Source organism: Babylonia areolata, chromosome 29, assembly GCF_041734735.1.
Source record: "Babylonia areolata isolate BAREFJ2019XMU chromosome 29, ASM4173473v1, whole genome shotgun sequence".
Taxonomy (NCBI): Eukaryota; Metazoa; Mollusca; class Gastropoda; order Neogastropoda; family Buccinidae; genus Babylonia; species Babylonia areolata.
The window spans coordinates 27,141,011-27,155,250 of NC_134904.1; the positions used below are offsets into that span (position 1 = coordinate 27,141,011).

Consider the following 14,240-nt stretch of genomic DNA (forward strand, 5'->3'; position numbering starts at 1 on the left):
CTATTCCATACGAACTGAAAACACATTTTCTGACAATTATTTATAAAATTATCTGGAGGATTCGGAAGCAAAATCCATAGGTGGATTAGTTTGGACAGGATTAGAGATTTTAACACTGCAATACGTACTATGGGTGTAATGTTTCTTTCTACCCATATCTTAAATAGGGCCTTCATTTCAGATAATTTCTCTGCATGATTAATATTTTCGCAGTCTTTGATATAATTTGTAAACCATATTCCCAGTATCTTAAATTTCTCTGGGTTCCATTTAATGTTTAAATGCTGCATATATTTTATTTTTGAACTCTCTTTACTTCCTAGCCATATAGCTTGTGTTTTTGTGCATTCATGAACAGGCCTGAAAACTTATCAAACTCTTCTACTTGATGAATAGATCTTTCAAAAGATTTAACATCCCCTATATTCATCAGCTGTGCATCATCAGCAAATTGAGATATTTTATATTCTTTATCATCAATGTTTATACCTTTTGATTTCTTTATTTTCCCTGATCATAATTGCTCATATGTCTACAGATAATATAAACAAATATGGAGAAAGTGGATCACCTTGTCTACAGCCCCTTTCTATAAGGAACCATTCTGAAGTTTGACCATTGACTTTTACAGTCGATTTTATGTTTTTATAAAAAAGTTTGTATCCACCCACATATACTATCACCAAAACCATATTATGCTCTCAAAGTTTTAAACAAGAAATTCCAATCCAGCGAGTCGAAGGCTTTTTCAAAGTCTAAACATAATAAAAGTCCAGGTAGATGTCTTGATTCTAAATAAGTGATTAAGTCATACATTAGTCATATCTCCAAGATACCTGTTCGCAACAAAACCGGTTTGATCTTCACCCACTAATTTTGAAAGAACTTGTTTTATTCTGTTAGCAATGCATGCTGACCCTATCTTATACAGCACGTTCAATAATGAGATAGGTCTCCAGATTTTTTTTATGTTTTCTTTTGGTTTGTCTGATTTAGGGATTCAAGTTATAATCCCTTCTCTCTGAGTGGCCGAAAGTTCACGATCTCTCATTGACTGATTTAAAGCACGAACTACAAAAGGGCCTAGTTTCTTCCAAAACAATTTGTAAAATTCAGCTCCAAACCCATCTGTGCCAGGACTCTTTCCATTTTTCATATTCTTTAATGCTAAGCTCGCTTCTTCTAAACTTATTTCTACCTTTTGATGAAACAGGCTCATCGTTTGATAGTTCTGGCAATTCTCTGACTAAATCTTCTATTTCACAAGTATCAAAAGTTTTTTTAGTGTATAAATTTCTGTAAAAGTAATTAACTTCCTGTTTTATATTTTCTGGTTCGTCTGTTAATGTTCCATTATGGTCTAACACTCTGGTCATGCTCTTATTCACATAATGTCTTTTTTTTCTAAGTTACAGAAATAATTTGTGACTTTTTCTCCTTCGGCGATCCATTTTGCTCTAGATCTGAATATAACACCTTTTATTTTCTTTTCCCTAAGAGACACTAACTCTTCATTTTTCTCTTTTAACATTTTCATATCTTCATCTGTTTTCTTTTCTTTTTTTTCTAATAAATCTATTCCTTTTATCAGCTCTTCCTCTTTTTCTGTTGCATCATTTTTTCTTCATTGTAGCGTAAGCTATTGTTTTAGATCGTATTTTCAATCGTACTTTCATGAGAAGAAAGTCTATAAATACTTTATCTGAAATTTGAAGATCAATGTTCATGTAAGAAATTCCACTGTTTCTGTATCATACTGTTCTATTGCATTTTCGCAGATAGTTTCGTCTATTGATTTGTTAACATCAACTACAAATTGCAAAGTAAAGTTAAATTTCCAAAATGTGCTATGTTTATGGTTTTACCAAATTTTAATTTCAAAGTAATTATTGAGTGATCTGTTCGATACCCTGGCTTAATATCTGCATCATCAAAATTCCACATAAGATCTTCCGACACAAGAAAAAATCTAATCTACTTTGTTTTACAGCTGAACTTCTTCGCCATGTAAAACGTTTAACGAGAGGATTATTTTCACGGCATACATCTGTCAAACTGAATTCTGTCATCATGTTTTCAATAATTTCATTTGCTTTTGGATTCTCATAATCGGAGTATGAGTCAAGAACGAGATTCCAATCACCTGCTAATAAGAGAGCATGATTATCATACTTCTTTATTCTTTCTTTCAAATTTTAGTAAAATTCAGGCTTATCTTTGTTTGGACCATACGCATTTATCAACAGGATGTCTTTTCCCATGGCTCTTAAAGATATGATAATAAAATTCCCATTTGTATCCCTTTCTACCTTATATATATTACATTCAAAATTATTATTAAACAGTATTGCCACTCCCCTTGCATTAGACTTATATGAGGCGAAAAAAACACCCATAACCCCATTCTGACATGCCATATGCTTCTAGTTGGGCAGTAAAATGTGTGTCTTGTAGAAAATAAATATTATGTGACTTTTTGCGGAGAAAATGAAACACATCTCTTCTTTTCTGGAGATCTCCTAATCCCTGACAGTTCAGGGACGACACTGTTAAACTAGTCATGTTAAACCGTTAAGGAAAGTATAACATATTAAATGCATAATTGCTAAGTAGAGATGTTTTTGAATACAGCAGTTGTTCCAGTGATGTAACGTCATCTTAAAGTACTCTGGGGTGCATGTGAGCATTTTTCTATTGTCAAATTCAGGCAATAAACTGGTTTGTAAACTGGGTGGAAGGGTAACCAAAATTAATATTGTATCTCTCATGACACAGACAAGATGTAGAAATATATAAAACATAACACCAAATACATAGCGTATGACAAACAGTAAGAAAAAAAACTGTAAAAGAAGTGATATTCTCAACTATCGCTCTCGAGCAAAAAGTGCAGCCTCTGTTTAATCTTGCCGAAACCTATGCCTGATCTGTTGAAAGGCCTACTCAGCCGGGTGCAAAACACGTGTTCCTCTTTCACCTCACCAACACGGGACGTGCCCGTTGATACATTTCTGTCAATGGACATACCTCTGACATTGATCATTCCGTCAGTCTTTCTTCTGACGATTATTTCATCAACAACAACAACAACAAAAAAGTAATGAAATTAATGTTACGACTATTTTTGTTGATAAGAGAAAGAAGAATAACAACAACAACAATAACAACAACAATAACAACAACAACAACAATAATAATAATAATAATAATAATAACAATAATAACAAGAGAGGCAAGGCCTAATTTGGTGTCAACTGACAAAGTATTTGCAGAGAAAATGGCAATGTTAAAGTTTACCACACACACACACACACACACACACACAGACAACCGAACACCGGGTTAAAACATAGACTCACTTTGTTTACACAAGTGAGTCAATAATAGAGATACTGATTACAACAATAATGAGAAGAGGGAGAAGAAGAAGCAGAAGAAGAAGAAGGAGAAGAATACAATCTCAACCATACCCGGTAATAATGATGCATAATATAAAATAAAGTAAAATGAATGCAAAACCTTAAATATCAGCAGGCAGTTCACATGTGGTGGATAACAAAAGGCACGTCACGTATTGTTGATGTCCAACTCTCCAGTCTAAAACCAGACATGAATGGCTCAGCACAAAGGGGCGACAGAAAAACAAAGACAAGATGAGAAACAAGCTGTCTGTAACAGAATTTCTTGAAGGTGGAATTCACTGAAAGTAACTGTTCAACTTACCGATGAAACAAATAATGATATAAACGATTGGGAATCGCTGGGATGTTAAAAACAAAGGAATGCATTATTTGCTAAATCCAGCTTTGTCACATTCAATGTATTCACGCAAGTTCATGAAAAAGTACTCATTCAAAAGCATTGAACATTGGAAAACAACAACAACAAAACAAAACAAAACAAAACAAAAAACCCAACAAACACACACACAACCACTGCGTGTGTAAGGAGCGGGTAGGCCAGTCTGACAGTCCATGAGCAAGATAGGAATTTTGTGTGTGTGTGTGTGTGTGTGTGTGTGTGCGCGCGCATGTGCGTGTGTATATGTGTGCGTGTATGTGCGTGTGTGTGTGTGTGTGCGCGCACCCATGCGTGCGTTGATTCCCACCCCCCATTTTTTTTGTTTGAAAAATAACAAAAAGGCCACATTGTCAACCTGCCAACAAAACAACGCACGCGCCTCCCTCTCCCCACCCACACACACCACACAGTCCCGGGACGTCAATGTACAAACCTCCATCCGAAGATGTCAAGGAAAAACAGCAACACCATATCGACAACACATCAAAGCACGCAATCAATCTGTCCACCATCAGTTTTCAACCAGCTGGCCTTAACCTCTGACCCCGTCCCGCCACTGATCAGCCAATCGCTCTTATACAGCGAACCGGATATCAACCTCTTCCGACCAGGAGGAAACAAAAGATAGACAAGGAGTTGATCGAAATGAAAAAAGTTTTTTTTTAATGCTAAAAAAAAAAAAATAAAAAAAAAAAAAATATATATATATATATATATATATATATATTTAAATGAATAAATTCTTCCAAATACAATCTGTCAAAATGCCAAAAGTAGAATAACAAATGCAACAAATACATTTCTCTCTCATCCATTTATGAAAATAACGTTTCGGACATTTTCACATAACACAGCAGTCTTAGCCACATCAGTCTTAGTGAACAAAGAATATATATATATATATATATATATATATATATATATATATATATATGTGTGTGTGTGTGTGTGTGTGTGTGTGTGTGTTTTCGCTTTTTGATTTAAGAAAATGACAGTCCTGACAGCGGGAGTTGTCGGGACAGTGAAGCTATATGCAATCAAGCGTTTCCTTTTTTTTAATTTTTTTTTTTACATATACATTTATCGATACCTTTGTGAGTAATATTGGAGGTATAAGGTGTACACACACACACACACACACACACACACACACACACACACATACATACACACACACAATAATATATATATATATATATATATTTTTTTTTTTTTTCCAATCAGGGGCTCCCGGCTTCGAATCTCGGTAACGGCGCCTGGTGGGTAAAAGATGAAGATTTTTTCAGGTCAGCATATGTGCAGACTTGCTTGTGCATGAACCCCCTTCGTGTGTATACGCAAGCTGATTAAATATGCACGTTAAAGTTCCTGTAATCCATGTCAGCCTCCGGTGGGTTATGGAAACAAGAACATACCCAGCATGAACACACCCCGAAAACAGAGTATGGCTGCCTACATGGCGGGGGAGGGAGGTGGGCGGTGATGCACGTAAAAGCCCACTTGTGTACATAGGCGAGAACGTGGGAGTCGTACGAACGAAGAAGAAGAAGAAGAAACTCTCACGTTCACTCGTATGTGCACGAGTGGGATTTTACGTGTATGACCGTATGTATATATACATATATATATATATATATATATATATATATATATATATATATATATGTGTGTGTGTGTGTGTGTGTGTGTGTGTGTGTGTGTGTGCGTGTGTGTGTGGAGTGATGGCCTAGAGGTAACGCGTCCGCCTAGGAAGCGAAAGAATCTGAGCGCGCTGATTCGAATAACGGCTCGGCCGCCGATATGTTCTCCCCTTCCACTGGACCTTGAGTGGTGATCTGGACGCTAGTCATTCGGATGAGACGATAAGCCGAGGTTCCGTGTGCAACATGCACTTAGCGCACGTAAAAGAACCCACGACAACAAAAGGGTTGTTCCTGGCAAAATTATGTAGAAAAATCCATTTCAGTAGGAAAAACAAATAAAAAACTGCACGCAGGAAAAATGCAAAAAAAAGGTGGCACTATATATATATATATATATATATACACACACACACAACACGAGACACAAGGCACGGGGGCACACGGATGCGCGGGGTGTGTTCACTGCTGCACGAGAAGTGAAGCGAGACCAACCCGCCACACCCACTTCATTTTTCCCTTTTAAATACAGACAGAATCAGAACGCCAACACTGAAGCTGATTCAATTTCTCAAGTGGACGTCTCAGCGTGCGGCCGAATCGATAGTGTAGAATGATAGACAGATGCCTGCCAGCGTCGCACATAACCCAACACACAAATCAGGAACACACACACACACACACACACACACACAACGTATATATATGCACACAAAACGTATATTATGTTCATGTTGCTATTGTCACTGTTGTTGCTCATGTTTGTTGAGTCGTGATGTACACATGTGTGCATAGACTGTGGTCAGAACCCGGTGGTTGTATTAAGTCTTAGTGGACTGACGACTGTTCGTAGAGCAGGAAAAACATTTGGCCTGTATTATGATGCTGTCTTGAGAGCATTGAGGAAAATTATAAAAAAAACAAAACAACAACAACAACAAATAAACAACGTCTGAAGAAATTTTTCCGCCAACAGAACTGTTCAAGATAAAGGTCATCACCGCTATTCAAGAAGATGAGCTGACTGCGTATGATGTGAAAGCCTCCATGACAATTTCCAGTGGACTGCAAGGCGCTTTAATCAACGATGTTAGAACTTGACCAGAGGAAACAGTAATACATGCTTCCTCAGAGAAACAGTGATGTCCTGCCTCGTGGAACGAGAAGAATGAGGCTGGACCAGACCATCAGGCAGTGGCAAGTGACACGGGACATGCTGGCCATTCGTAGGCCTACACCTGCATCCACAAGCGACAGGTTTCAACAAAGAAAATATCTCTTTAGAGGAAGGAGAGAGTGGTTATCTTTTTGTTCTATACTCCAGTCTTTCACTGACTCCAGAGAGAATATTCAACTTGGATAAAACACACACACACACACACACACACACACACACACACACACACACACACACACATCATCATCATCATCATCATCATTATCATCATCATCATCATCATTGATGACAATCAACTAAATTAACGTGCAAAAGAAAGGTTTTAAAATGACCCGTTCCAGAGGCTAAAAAAGCCCAAATCCAAGCAGAAACAAATCCGGTGAGTGGAAAAAGGAATTTAGGATAATTAAGGATGTGGCTGTAAATTCACTGGAGAGATATACCAACCAACAGTGCATCTATGGACAAAACGACAAATGTCGCTCAATACAGTGCAGTGACTGTTTTCGACAAATCCATTGGGTATGTTCTGACTTACCTGTGTACCAGATCGGAATATACATATAAACAAATTGAAAATATTCATGTCGTGAATGTGCCGAACTGCATATTGATGATTTCAATTTATTACTGGACATTGACACCACAATCTCCACCAAAAATGGACAGTTACCCGCAGAACGGAACGCCATTTCTCCAGCAAGCAAGGCAAGTGTCGTGCAAGATCTACAGTCAGATTTATTGTCTTTTGGAGCCCTACTAAAAGAATCAGAAAAGAAACTGGAGACACACCTGGAAAGATTCATACATACTGTAAACGGGGAAGTAGGTGGGATGAAAGCAAAATCTTCAGCTGGGGAAATATATCACAAAACAACTCAAACACAATCAAATATGACACCACCCTCATCCATCCCGATCAGAAACACCCTGATTAACAATGACGACAACATCAACAACACAACATAATTATGCCCAAATTTTGAAGAAAACTCCAACACATAAGACAAACAAACCAGAGGCAGCTGCTCCTGGCCACTCGGAAACAACTAAAGCTGCTCAAGGGAAAAACACGTCGAAATCCCCTAACAAGACCATGCACAAAAGTCGCAAAATTTTCAATCAGATCTGACACAGACAGAAACACCTAGTAAACCACACTAAAAACGAAATCCAGCCAGATCCAAACATAAATGATCAAGACAATTCTCAACAAGCACCATCTGTCCTCATTCTACACGACTCTGTACTAAAAATGTTGATTATAGAAGATTGGGTCGATCGTATGGCTTTGAAGCCAACGCAAAGAAAGTTAATGTGATTGATGATTGTGCAAAAAAGGTGGAAAATATTGATGAATGCTCTCAGTTTGATACCGTTGTCATTCATGTCGGCGTAAATGATTTGGAAAAAAAATGCAAAAAGCAGCAGTGAATCATTAGTGGCCTGTGTTAAGAACATTGAAAAAAGTGGCCCAAAGCAGCTCCTCTCACAGTACCTGATCTGAAAGTGAAAAGAGAACTTTTTAATGCATATAACTTCTCTGCACTGCATGATGACGAAGGAGTCTCATTTCTTTCACATGAAAATCTGAATGTAAGCAACAAAACCTACATGAAAGACACAATCCATCCAACAGAAAGGGGCTCAAGCGTTTTGGCTGGGAACCTGGGGCGTCACCTCCACTTCTTGCTGTGGAAGAAACCCATAGGCAGAAGACAGCGACGCTCCACTTACTCCACCCTACGGTCTAACAACAAACAGCCCAGCCCAACAGACTGTCCGTGGAGATTTCAGCCACCTCCACAGAACAACATCTTCGTCTCTAACGACCAACGTTTTCCTTCTGTACGACATAAGTTATAGTTCGGTGCAGTCATCGTATGGCCATTTTTACTACCCTTGACGCCATTGAAACAGAGACGACACTTTAAGAAACAGGCATCAAGTTTGGAACAACGGTTAAGGAAGATGGTGACTTGCTCTTTTTCGCCACCAAAGAGCACACACACACACACACACACACACACACACACACACACATATTAGCTTACATACACATACACAAAATGCACGCTTATGCGCGCGAGCGCATACACACACACACACACACACACACACACACACACACACACACACACAAACACGCACACACACAAAAGTCCTATCTTGCTCATGGACTGTCAGACTGGCCTACCCCCTCCTTACACACGCAGTGGTTGTGTGTGTGGTTTTTTGTTTGTTTTTCCCCCAATGTTCAATGCTTTTGAATGAGTACTTTTTCATGAACTTGCGTGAATACATTGAATGTGACAAAGCTGAATTTAGCAAATAATGCATTCCTTTGTTTTTAAGCATGTGAATTGCCTGCTGGTATTTAAGGTTTTGCATTCATGTTACTTTATTTTATATTATGTATTATTATTATTACCGGGTATGGTTGAGATTGTATTCTTCTTCTGCTTCTCATTACTGTCGTAATCAGTATCTCTATTATGATTATGATTATTATTATTGTTGTTGTTCTTATCAACAAAAATAGTCGTAACATTAATTTAATTAAACTGAATAAATGCCTACTCGTTTCAAAATTATATCACCTCAAGATACAAAATACAGTGCAATGGTCACATGTAAAATACACAGTTTCAAGACAAAATGGCTACCATATTTACCTTTGCTTGAAACAATATATGAGACGCTTATTAACAGTTACGATACTGAAATATATAAATCTCCATGATGCTTTTTCAAATGTTTTGCTGTTGGGTAAGGAAATTAAGTACTGTGTAATGTTATATGGAAATGATTTACTTCGGGTGGAATGGTATGTTTTGTTTGTTTGTTTGCTTTGTTTTTTTTTGGTGTTGGTGTTTTTTGTTGTTGTTTTTTTGTTTTTGTTTAGGATATATACAAATGACCTATATACTTGAGTTGCAGTACCTATTTTCACTATTATGTACGTCGTCATGCCTTTCTGCACCTTATGTTTCATTTATCATGTATTCTTTCTTATCCTATTTATGTATTTGATTTATGTATTTAAGTATTTATGTTAAATATATATGTGTAATCATTTTTCTTTAAATCACAAGATAACAAAAGGTTATAGAAATACATACATGACATTCAAATACACTCAATTGCACAGTAAACATTTACAGGTAAATAATCATGATACCTGCATTCATGACAATAACGTATATAAATATAGTAATGAGAGAGAGAGAGAGAGAGAGAGAGAGAGAGAGAGAGAGAGAGAGAGAGAGAGAGAAGACAAGACAAGACAAATTCTTTATTTCGAGGATAATAGATAAGCACTGGCGTGCTTTTTTACATCCAGTCCCCGCCCTGAATAGGGTCTACACTACACAATATTTAATAAAATGAAAGCATGGTGTTAGTAGAGATACGCAACAGAGGAAAAAAATATGCATTAAATCAAACAAAACAACAACCACACACACACACACACACACACGCACACGAACACACACACACACACACACACACACACACACACACACACACACACATGACATACAGGCACTAGTATGGTGTTAGTAAAATGCATAGGGGAAAAAAATGAACAAAATCAAAGAAACAAACACACACATCACACACCGCATTAAATGACACATCAGAATGGGGGATAGAGGGTGAGGAAGGTTCTGTCAACCATACACATTTGACAAACAGTATCAATAAAATGAACGATTTACATTACACATTATGGCATAAGGTGGGAAAGGCAATGTTTTTTTAAGGTGGTTGGGCAATGGTGTTGTTTAATTGTTTTTGGGAGTGAGTTCCATGGGGTGGCGCCTGAGTAAACCAGACTGGATTTGAACAAGTCAATTCTTGGAATTGGGATGTGGACTTTGGGGGGATTCCTTGATGAATTTACAGAAAATTTGTCTATTAATGTTGATGGTGCATTACCTGTCATAATCTTTTGCATCATGATTCCTTTATTGTACTTTAATCTACGGAATAGTGGGAGAATATTCGCTTGTTTATAGTCTGAATCTAAAAGGGTAGTCTTTTTAAGGAGTACCAGCTTGAGCCCCCGTTTATGAAGATTCTGTAATGGCTTCATGGTATTCGCACTTGCGGAGTCCCATAGTGTTGATGCATAATCTATTGTAGACTGAATATGCGCTTGAAAAAATAATTTCCGTGAATGAAGGTCAAGGAAATGTTTGATTTTGGATAACTGATGGGTTTTCTGGGCTGTCTTTTTGCAAAGGAAATTTATGTGAGGATTCCAAGTGAGATTGTTGTCAATTATGATCCCCAGAACTTTATGATTACTGACCTGTTCAGTATTTCGCCTTTAATTTGGATGGAAGGAAGATTATGTATAGTGTTTTGCCTCTTTTGTCTGGTTGTGATTAACATGCATTTTGTTTTTTGAGGGTGAAGAGACATGTGGTTTAGTTCGGTCCATCTAACGAGGTCATCAGTACTTTCTTGTAAGTCTTTTGCAAGAGCGACAATGTCAGTATAAGTGTGGATTGTTGTATCATCCGCAAACAGTTCGCAGACGGATTTCATATGGAGCGGTAGGTCGTTTATATATATTGAGAACAGTAAAGGGCCTAGAATAGACCCCTGAGGAATGTCATAATCAAGTGTTGTTGGTGCTAAGATTGATGTACTCATTGTCACGCATTGTTGTCTGTTTGTCATATAGGATTCAAGCAAACTAAGACAATTGGTTGACAGACCATACAGCTCAAGTTTTCTAAGTAAGAGTTTGTGGTCTATCACATCAAATGCTTTTTAAAAATCGATGAATAAAACACCACAATATCTATTGTTATTGACATTGGTAAGCCAGTCATCTACAATGTTGACCAATGTTGTGTGGCATGAATGCTTTCGTCTGAAACCAGACTGAGCTGGATGTAAAAGTTCATTGACATCAAAGTGATGTGAAATATGCTTGTTGATGTGTTTTTCCAGTGGTTTTGAAAGAATAGAAATAATGGAAATTGGCTTGTAGTTTGAAGGATCGGTGGTGTCCCCTGATTTGTAAATAGGAATAACTTTCGCTTTCTTAAGTGCGATCGGAAAGTAGTTTTTGTCAATACACAGATTAAAAATGTACGTTAATGTGTCCGTGATAACTGGAGCGGCTAGTTTAAGAATTCTGCTGTCGATGCCATCCAGTCCGCGGGTTCCTGTCTGTTTTAGTTGGATAAGGTAGTTGTAGACTTCAGATACTGTTATGGGTGGAATATTCAATTTAATTGAAGTGTTTTTATTACGACATTACAATTTTAATTTTTCAAGGTCATTCAGTTCTGTGTAATCTGTGGTAATAATTTTTCTAGCTATTGTGGAAAAGTGTGTATTTAGTTGATTCACAGAAACGTCTTTGATCACGGTTGATTTTGACGAAGATTGCTTGTTGTTGAGTTGGTTTATAGCTTGCCACACTGATTTTGGGTTTTTTTTTCGAGGATAATAATTCTCGGTAATATTTCCTCTTTTCTCTGCGCTTTTGTGAGTTTATTGCATTTCTCAGTTTGTTCGATTCTTCGTGGTAGCCCTGCTCTTTTAGATAGTCTCTAATGTAGCCTGCCTCTTTCAACTCTTTGGAACACCAAGCTGGTTTAGGGGTGTGTTTAACTCTTATAGGTTTGAGTGGGACGTGTTTATTATATAACTCTGTAAATATTTCGATCCAGTGTTCTATTGCTAGATCCGAGTCTGTTATATCATATACCGATGAAAGTTGGGAGCTACTCACATCATTCATAAAGAGCTGCTCATTAAATTTAGAGTAGCAACGATATGCTATTGTCTTATGGCCTGATTTGGGAATTTTTACTCCTTTTTTCCCCCAGTGACACAAACTGGCTAGTGATCACTACAGTTGAATATCGGTACGATAGCTTCTAATATATTGTTCTTATGAGCGTCTGTGAATTGTGCGTAACTCTGGTGGGTGTATTGATTAGTTGATGCAGATTAAAAAGACCTATTGTCGCATTCCACTGTGTATTGGCTTTGGTAAGATCTGTGTTGAAATCTCCAAGTAAGATGATTTCCTTTGATTCTAGCGTCGCCGCGTCCATCATTGCTTTGAATTTATCCAGCCAGTTTACCCGTTCTGCCGGATTTCCATAACAGAAAGCGATTAAAATGGAAGGGGTGTTTTTCAATTTGACTTCTATCCACATTGATTCAACATCGAGCTGTTCAAGATATGGTAAACGCTTAAATGTGAGGGATTCGCTGACATAGAGGAGGAGACCAGTCTCCCTGGCTTTTGTAGGGTCATTACGGATGACGTTATAGCCTGGGATGTACATCTCAGCATCACTGATATGTTCCGAGAGTCTTGATTCAGAGAGACCAAGTATATGAAAAGGTTTTCCATGGTTACTTAATAGGGAGGTTATTTCTGTAGTTTTGTTAACTACGTGATTTATATTTAAATGTGTGATTCGAAGACCGTCTTTAGATGGCAATACATTTTGGTTGGTGTTCATTTTTGTTTTCTTTGGTCAACAATGAAAAATAAATGAAATTAGTTGCCAACGGGGGGGAAAAACCCACAAAGGTAGAAACAAAACACAATCAGTATATATATCAGAATACAATCAGTAATTAAACTAATCAATACAAGACATTCAGTATAACAATCAACACCAGAAAAAAAATCAGAATTTAAAATACGCAATGGAAAACTAAGGGATAAAAGAAAAAGAAAAACCCAATCGAACTAATATTCAACACAGTTTCACATATTCAACACAGTTTCACATCAGTTGTCTCACAGCGCCAGGTTTGACTGGTCGGTTGGCAGTGTTCGGTCGTTTTTCACATGTGTCAACAACTGATGGAAAATTGTTTGATAGTGTCCGGCACAGGTCCAGCGGCACTTGCAAGATTTAAAGAGAGAGAGAGAGAGAGGGGGGGGAAGAGAGAACAAGAACAAGAATAAAACTTTAATCTCCAGGCCTCCGGCCCCTAGAAAGCGGTCAAGAGAGAGAGAGAGAGAGAGAGAGAGAGAGAGAGAGAGAGAGAGAACGAAGAAAGTGTGAGGGAGATAGTAAGAGAAAAAGGAGTATAAAGAATCAAAACACTCCTCAAGGGAAAAACGGTCGCACCACTTTGTAGAAAGAAAAAAAATAAAAAGGTCAGAGAGGGAGAGAGAGAGAGGGAGAGAGGGGATGAATAAATGAGAGAATTAGAGAGAGAGACAGCGAGAGAGAGAGAGAGAGAGAGAGAGAGAGAGAGAGAGAGAGAGAGAGAGAGACGGACACGGACATTGTTTTATTGCCATTGACAAAACTATCCTTTGGCAAGGGGGACAATGTATAAAGAAAAGAATAACGGCGGTTTACTGAGAAATTAAAACATTGCTAAGAGCAAAAAAGAACGACCAAAACAACAATAACAAGAACAACAACAACAAAATCATGAAATGAAACATATTGCTAAGGTTAAAGAGAGAGAGAGAGAGAGAGAGAGAGAGAGAGAGAGAGAGAGAGAGAGAGAGAGAACAACTGAAAGTTCACAAAAGGATAAATTCATAAAAAAAGAGATAGAGGGTGGGGAGAGAGAGAGAGAGAGAGAGAGAGAGAAGTGGGGAGCGGAGGGGTGGG

The 14,240-nt window shown here is 37.7% G+C and overlaps 1 protein-coding gene across 2 annotated transcripts in view; it reads right to left on the reverse strand.

Annotated features, from left to right (window-relative positions):
* LOC143274825 (uncharacterized) overlaps positions 1–14,240 on the reverse strand; it is a 64,115-nt gene that overhangs the window by 49,577 nt on the left and 298 nt on the right. Inside the window, exon 1 of one of the 2 annotated variants that reach the window (XM_076578763.1) lies at positions 3,520–3,580. The exons of the other annotated variant lie outside the window; for it this stretch is intronic. The gene's annotated coding sequence lies outside the window, so the exon portion shown is untranslated. Of the gene's footprint in view, positions 1–3,519; positions 3,581–14,240 lie in introns of those variants that run through there. 2 annotated transcript variants of the gene reach the window in all.